This window comes from Electrophorus electricus, chromosome 3, assembly GCF_041902795.1.
Source record: "Electrophorus electricus isolate QZ-2024a chromosome 3, ASM4190279v1, whole genome shotgun sequence".
Lineage (NCBI taxonomy): Eukaryota > Metazoa > Chordata > Actinopteri > Gymnotiformes > Gymnotidae > Electrophorus > Electrophorus electricus.
Window position 1 is genome coordinate 27,501 of NC_137499.1, and position 7,120 is coordinate 34,620.

At 39.7% G+C, this 7,120-nt stretch overlaps 1 long non-coding RNA gene across 2 annotated transcripts; it reads right to left on the bottom strand.

Moving 5' to 3' along the window:
* Positions 1 to 2,579: 2,579 nt before the first annotated feature.
* On the bottom strand, positions 2,580 to 6,878 carry LOC145657107 (uncharacterized). 2 transcript variants are annotated; one of them, XR_014122957.1, is made up of 5 exons: positions 6,690 to 6,878; positions 6,534 to 6,569; positions 5,618 to 5,720; positions 4,408 to 4,570; positions 2,580 to 2,978 (listed from the first exon to the last, which is right to left on the bottom strand). It is a non-coding gene; the product is annotated as an uncharacterized LOC145657107 (long non-coding RNA). The 2 variants fall into 2 exon arrangements; XR_014122956.1 differs by having other exon boundaries at positions 5,618 to 5,735.
* Positions 6,879 to 7,120: the final 242 nt, after the last annotated feature.

Below are 7,120 nucleotides of genomic sequence, written 5' to 3' on the forward strand. Positions count from 1 at the left end.
GCACAGTGGTCCAAATCTCTCATCATCAATACAAGATCTTGGGGAAAAATTAATGCAACTCTGGACATTGCAGAAGCTTGTGGAAACGATGCCACAGCAAATGCATCCCATAATCAAAGCTAAAGGTGGTCCAATTAAATATTAGAGTGTGTGGCCTTTTTTTTGGCCAGGCAGTGTGTGTGTGTGTGTGTGTGTGTGTGTGTGTGTATCATTTTAAAGGAACATCTTTATTAAAATTTAAATATCTTAAATGAACATTAGGATGACACCTGTCATATCACCCAACTCCTCAATACACTACTGTAATGGTGAGCGGTAAGGAGGCGGACGCATGTACGAAGAAGAGCAAGATTTATTATGGGCAAATCCAAAATCAAAGTCAGTCCAGGGTCATAGAGCCAACATGGAGAGTACGTGGATACGTGAGCAAAACGAAAACACACGTAGGCAAATGGGAATCAGGCTATAACAAAGACAAGGGAAAACTCGGGGCTAAGAAACATGAAGCCTAGGAAACACGGAGTAAAAACTTACAGGTATACAGAGATGAGCTTTCAAAAACATTCACTAAACACATAAACACACAGATTTAAATAAACATGCAATGAACAGCAAACACACAGTGCTCAAGACAGGGTTTAAATACATGAACTAAATGAGGGACAGGTGTTGAAAATCAAATGAGGGGTGGAGAAAACGAAACTATGGAACGGAACTAAAAAACACAACACAGGGAAAACATGGAACACGGAAACTGTGAGGGATTGATCATGACAACTACAGTACCCAGCAGGCTGTTCTTCACCCAACCCAGGACCCAAGCAATCATGAACGTCACGTCAGATCATCATCACCCGAATATTGAACTCACTTGTGTATCATTTAGGAACAGGTATATAAGCTGGTCTAAAACTTCATCACGTTACAAAGTATTGCCTCCAGAGTTTTCTGTGTATACTGAGTGTTGTTTCCCTGATTCCATTTCCGTGTATTGTACCTTGGATTTATTGTTTCTTGTTACTGAGTATTGCCTGCCCCCTTTGGGTACTTTTGCCTGGAATTTTTTTGGATTGTCTTTCTGGTTTTGGATTTGGACTGTTTTATCATGATTCACGCTACTCTACCTGGCCCATCTTATTGCAACCTTTTCTTTCTTCCACTATGTGGAACTACAATAAAGCCCTATCTTTTATCTGCAAGCATCTGATTTTTTGCCTGGCCCGTTACAACACCGTTATGATGTCAATACTTGGTCTTAAGCATCCATATTTGCTCCTTTCCTACTCACCTCCATATCACCTGCTCTCCCTGTCCTGTCAGTATCCTCATACTCTCTCCCTCTCTATCTTTACTTTGAATGAACCAGAGTGGACAGGAAAGAAATATTATCAGTAAACAACTGGTATTTCTTGCCATGATGCTCAGGAATGTATTACTGACAATTTCCTATCTGACTGGTAATTATTATGTCAGGAAACACTGACTCAACTCTTGTACAAGTCTGCCAACAAAGTTTACTGAACTGAACTGAAATGACTAAGAACTAGGTAACAAAGCTTGCAGTTTTCTCTCTTCTTCTGTGTCAGTTTTCTTGGTCTGAACTGATTGGATTTTTCCAGCCTCATTAAACATTAAGTGTGTTTATTAAGTACATGTAAATACACTCACTGAGTGTGAGAGGAGGTGGAGGCTTCTGCTTCTCTTTTTCTCTGGAGTTGTCGAACATCTGAAGGCACCCACTTGTCAGGACAGAGGGTTAGGGTTAGACTCTGGCACCTGTACACTATAAACACTGATCGCTACATGTGTGCATGTGGGTGTACACACACACACACACACACACACACACACACACACACACACAACATTTCGTTCCCCTGTCAGTGTGGGAGAAATACTGATAATGTGCATGTGTCTGTGTGTGTGTTGTGTTTGTAACTGGGAGCTATTTTGCTGGATGTGTGTAAGTGTGTGCTTGAATGCATGAGAGAAGTGTTTCTCAGTGCGTTTTTTATAGATATAATTCCTCAATTTACAGTTCCTATTTTTCAGGAAACTAGTTAACTTGATGTCCACCTCTCTCTCTCTCTCTCTCTCTCTCTTGCTCTCTCTCGCTCTCTCGCTCTCTCGCTCTCGCTCCCTCCCACCCTCTATCTATCTCGATCTCTCTCTCCCTCCCTCCAAGTCTCTCTCTTCCGTCTTTACACAAACATACAGATTCTATCATCCTGTCCTCACATTCAAACGCAGCACATCCATTTCAGTTTGAGTGTCAAACAAATCACTGAAATATAACAACTGATCCAACTGACCTTTCAAAACAATACTAATGTTTCTAAACAATAGTAATGTTTCCATTTTTTCCTCAGCATATCAAATATACAGGCACTGGGTAATTCAATATCTCTGATCTTCCATAAAGTTTCAGCATGTTAAAATATAAGGTTAGGGTTGTTTCTCTGAGCCACAGTATGTTAACATAAAGTGTCTATTTAAGAACTCAGAGACGATGCCAGTTGATATCATTGTACAATTTAATGAAATAGATCAATAGTCAGTTAATTATTTTTTATGTTTTATTAAATGCAATATGACATCCATTTTACATTTTGGCAAAGTAATATTTTGGATTGACTTATAGTAGATCAAAAGGTTTCTAAGAACAATTCTGGCTATATAATCAGGTTTTCTTTTTAAAAAAAGATTTTAACAACTTCCTTGATAAGATCTTAGTCTAGCCTGAAACCCCTTTAATGATGTTTGATATTGTGATATAATACCACTCTTTAATAATATATATAATGATATATTACCACAGTTTAATCATATTATACCACATGATTTAATTAAAATGGTCATGGCCTTTGTGCAGAGAAGGACACACCAACATTGACATATTTGATCTCATAAGTATATTTTCATATAGCAGAGGTCACACCCAGGTCATAGTGCAGATGGATGAGAGAAGAAGATGAGTCCTACAGGAAGTCAGAGACAGGATAAAATAAACAAACATGTCCAGTGTGACCTCCTCTCCTTCAGTGACCTTTCCTCCTCTCCTTCAGTTATCTTTTCCTTCACTGACACTAAGAACAATGTCAGCCATGGCCTTTCTCTCTCTCTCTCTCTCTCTCTCTCTCTCTCTCTCTCTCTCTCTCTCTCTCTCTTCTCTCTCTCTCTCTCACACACACACACACACACACACACACACACACACACACACACACACACACACACACAGACACACACGTGCAAACACATCCCACACATCTCACACACACTTACACACACCATTTCAAACATCTGGTTTGCCTGTATGTCTATTATTACCTATATCGCTCTCAGAAACACACACAATGTCTGCTATGCTAATCAGAAACATATAATGCAGTCGATATCAAAAAAGGATACAGAGAGAGAGAGAGAGAGAGAGAGAGAGAGAGAGAGAGAGAGAGAGAGAGAGAGAGAGACCAGGGAGGTAGAAGAGATATGATATAAAGATGAAGAAATGGGGAGTGTGAACTCATAGACAGGGGGAAGTGAGATAGTGCACATGCACGAGAGGGAAAGAGAGAGATAGAGCAAGAGAAGGAGAGAATAGAATGAAGAGAAAGCACTGGGATGCCAGAAGGGCTTGTAACTAGAGAAGGGAAGAGATTGAGACATTACAATCTGTCATCCAATTGGAGAGGGTCAAAGGTGAAGAAGACTAGGTCACAGAAAGCACTCTTCTCCAGGGTGCTGAGATCAAATATCACACACACATTTCCACCAGGCCAGTGTACCACTGATCTCTCTCTCTCTCTCACACACACACACACACACACACACACACACACACACACACACACACACACACACACACACACACAGACACACACACACACACACACACACACACTTCCACCTGATTGACCTGATTGGGGTATATCAGCATTAGCATGATCTTTTCTTTTTTCTCATGTGCTCAGTAACCTGACAGCTTCATTTGTAGGAATATGATATTTTTACATGTCCACTAGGTGGCAGCTGCACCGTAAGGGAGGTGTCTGACTTTTCAACATGTTCTTCCTAGTTCAGTCAGTACTTCCCTGTTGAGTCAATGTCCTGTCTATTGTAGGGGTTTCACCTACCAATCTTGTACAATACATATGATTTACTAAGCATCAGTTATTAATCAGTCTCATGAAATCATGTCTCAATATCTATTTCTATTTTCCCTGTACATACTGTGACTGGGGGACATGTATTTCTAAGCAAGGCATTAAAGCAAATATAATTGATTTCACAGTTCTTATTAACTTCTGCCAGGCTTAACCATTAAAAAAAGTTACACCTCCCTTCAATCCCACTCCCCATCCTAACTTTTCTCCAAAGCCCCTCCCTCCAAAGATGCATGCATAGTACCGAGCCTGCTGTGTGTCATCTCAGGACCATGTCTTTGTAGAAAAATCTTTTGATTGGTCAATACTTCTGAACCATGCAGATATGTTAAGGCATCAGCAAGTTCTTTATCATCAGCTTCTGTTCAGTGAAGCAGATGAAACTTATCCATTCATCATTTAGAGTACTGTGGAAAAGAAATCAAAGTGTGGATGAGAAACCTCAAATCATTTCTGACTCCAAGTCATCATTTGATCATTCACCATTTTTGGATTAATGTTGGAAGAATCTTTACAAGTCTATCAACAGCTATTACACAACTATTACATTCTGACACACTCTGGTCTATTTATTTTGCCATGCAGCTTGGTCAGCATTCCTTTGTCATGTATAATTGTCATTTGTATTTTCCTTTGCTTTGTTTCTTATTTTTGTGATCACTTTTAATCATTATCTGGTTTTAAGAAAAAACTAGCTATTAATGAAACACCCCCACACACATAAACACACATATAAACACACCCACCCACCCACACACACACACACACACACACACACACACACACACACACACACACACACACACACACACACACACACAGAAGACTAGAACAGAGGTCTGGAGTGTAATGAAATAGGGAAATTTAGCCATAACAAAAAGCCCAGATATGTTTATTTCACTGTTACGTCAATATTACCAATGCAATATTTGTCATTGTTACGAGTGTATACCTCATGTCAATGTTACCGTGTGATTGGCCATGTCATTGTTATTGTGTGATTCACCATGTCATTGTTACCGTGTGATTCGCCATCTCATTGTTACCGTGTGAGTCATTCCATGCTACTCTGATGACTTGCTGCACTGTTAAGTTTGCCTGTGGATTGGGGAGTATATTTAGATCCATCAAGCTGTCTGACAACAAACCACTACATCTTATTTTCTTATTTTTCCTGTTTTTGATTATTTTTTAGTCTCTTTCTTATCTCTTTTTAGTGTTTATTTTCTCTCTCATTCTGACTTATCAGTAGAAAATGTGTGTTTGAGTATTTTTCAGCTGATTTCATAGAATCTTGGCTCATTGCTAATGTTGGATTATGTTGGTGCTGATGTAATTAATAGATATCTACAGGTAAAATGTACTGTAAGTAGCATGTAATGTCAGAATTTCCCAAAGCATGACGCTTATATAAACTTAGAAGAAGGAACACTAAGCCTGGTTAATCTACTCACCAGACATGGCCCTGTAATGGCTAGGAGTTTCCTACATGTATCAATCACTAACAAGCTTGGCATTCCTTTCCTTGCCTGCTGTCTGCCCATCATGTTACAAGGTCTAGATGACAAAATCCTTGGAAAAGCACACAAAAGTACAACAAAGGACACAAATGAAATATCTCATTAAAAATAATCAGGAGTTCATCTCCTTCCTGATTACTAAGTCCCCAAGAAGCCCTGTTGTTCTCGGTCTACCCTGGCTAACCAAACACAACCTGCCCACAGAATCACACCTCCCTGTAGCCAGGGAGACACACTGTTCCCACTATCTCAGAAGTTTAAGCTTTCTTCAGAAATGCCCAGAGTGGAAACTCTTATTCTTGATTGCATCACAGTTCCAGTGGGACATATTGGTTGATATATACCAAACTTGACCCAGTACCCCCAGAATTTCCACCTAATCTAACCCTGATCTAACCTTTGTACCCTCCACTATGTACCAGTTCCCCCAGAATGTCTTGATCTAACCTCTGTGCACTACACTGTGTGCCCATCCCTCTAGTGGTTTCCCACTTCTCACATTTCTGGTTATCCCAGAGAATCATAAGTCATGTCTGTGATCATTTCTGGTGGAATCCTTGTGTAGGAACGTCTGAGTTCCTTGTGTAGGAACGTCATGACCTTTGTAAGTATGTTTTGTTTGTGCCAGGTCACACACTCTATGACAGCTTTAAGCTGGTCTCTTGGAATTACTTCCCCATGATCTCTGATTGAGAAAAATGGTTTCCAGCCAATATTCATTCCAGCTATATCAAACAGATATGACAGATTTGTTATACAAGATGAAATAGACTATAGACATGGAATAAAATGTTATTTTATATAAAGCCTTTAAATGCCTAAATCAATGGTCCAATAGGTGAAACCACACCTTTGAATCAGGCTGGAATAACGCTGTTTACTCAGGCTGCAATAGACAGAAAAGCATTAATAATGTAAGAGCTTTATATGTAGATGGATATTGTCTCATTCATTCATTTGAAAATTGCAATATGGTAACATCAACATCTTGTGGATATTTTCTTACCAGAGTTGCTTTGTCCATATAATGTACAGAATGTACAATGAAAAAAAGTGATGATCATGATGATGATTGTTGTTGTTGTTATTATGGAAAAGAATAAAAAATGAAGGAAGGAAAGAAAGAATATGAGATGTATGGAGAGAGAGATGGCTGGCTAATCTCTGCTGGGGGAATCTGATCCTCCTCTCCGCAAGGCTGCTCTACACTGGAACTCCTGTACTTCAACAGCAGATCAGGCTGACTTTCAGGAGAGGGGCCACTGTATCTACATACAACCTCATATCCACACCCCCCACCCTCCACCCACACACACACACACACACATACTCGCATACACACACACAAATGCAGACACACATCCACACTACCACTGGAACTTTAAAATAACAAATGCAGGCCCAACAGTCTCAAAATGTACAGAAAGGTTTCATCCT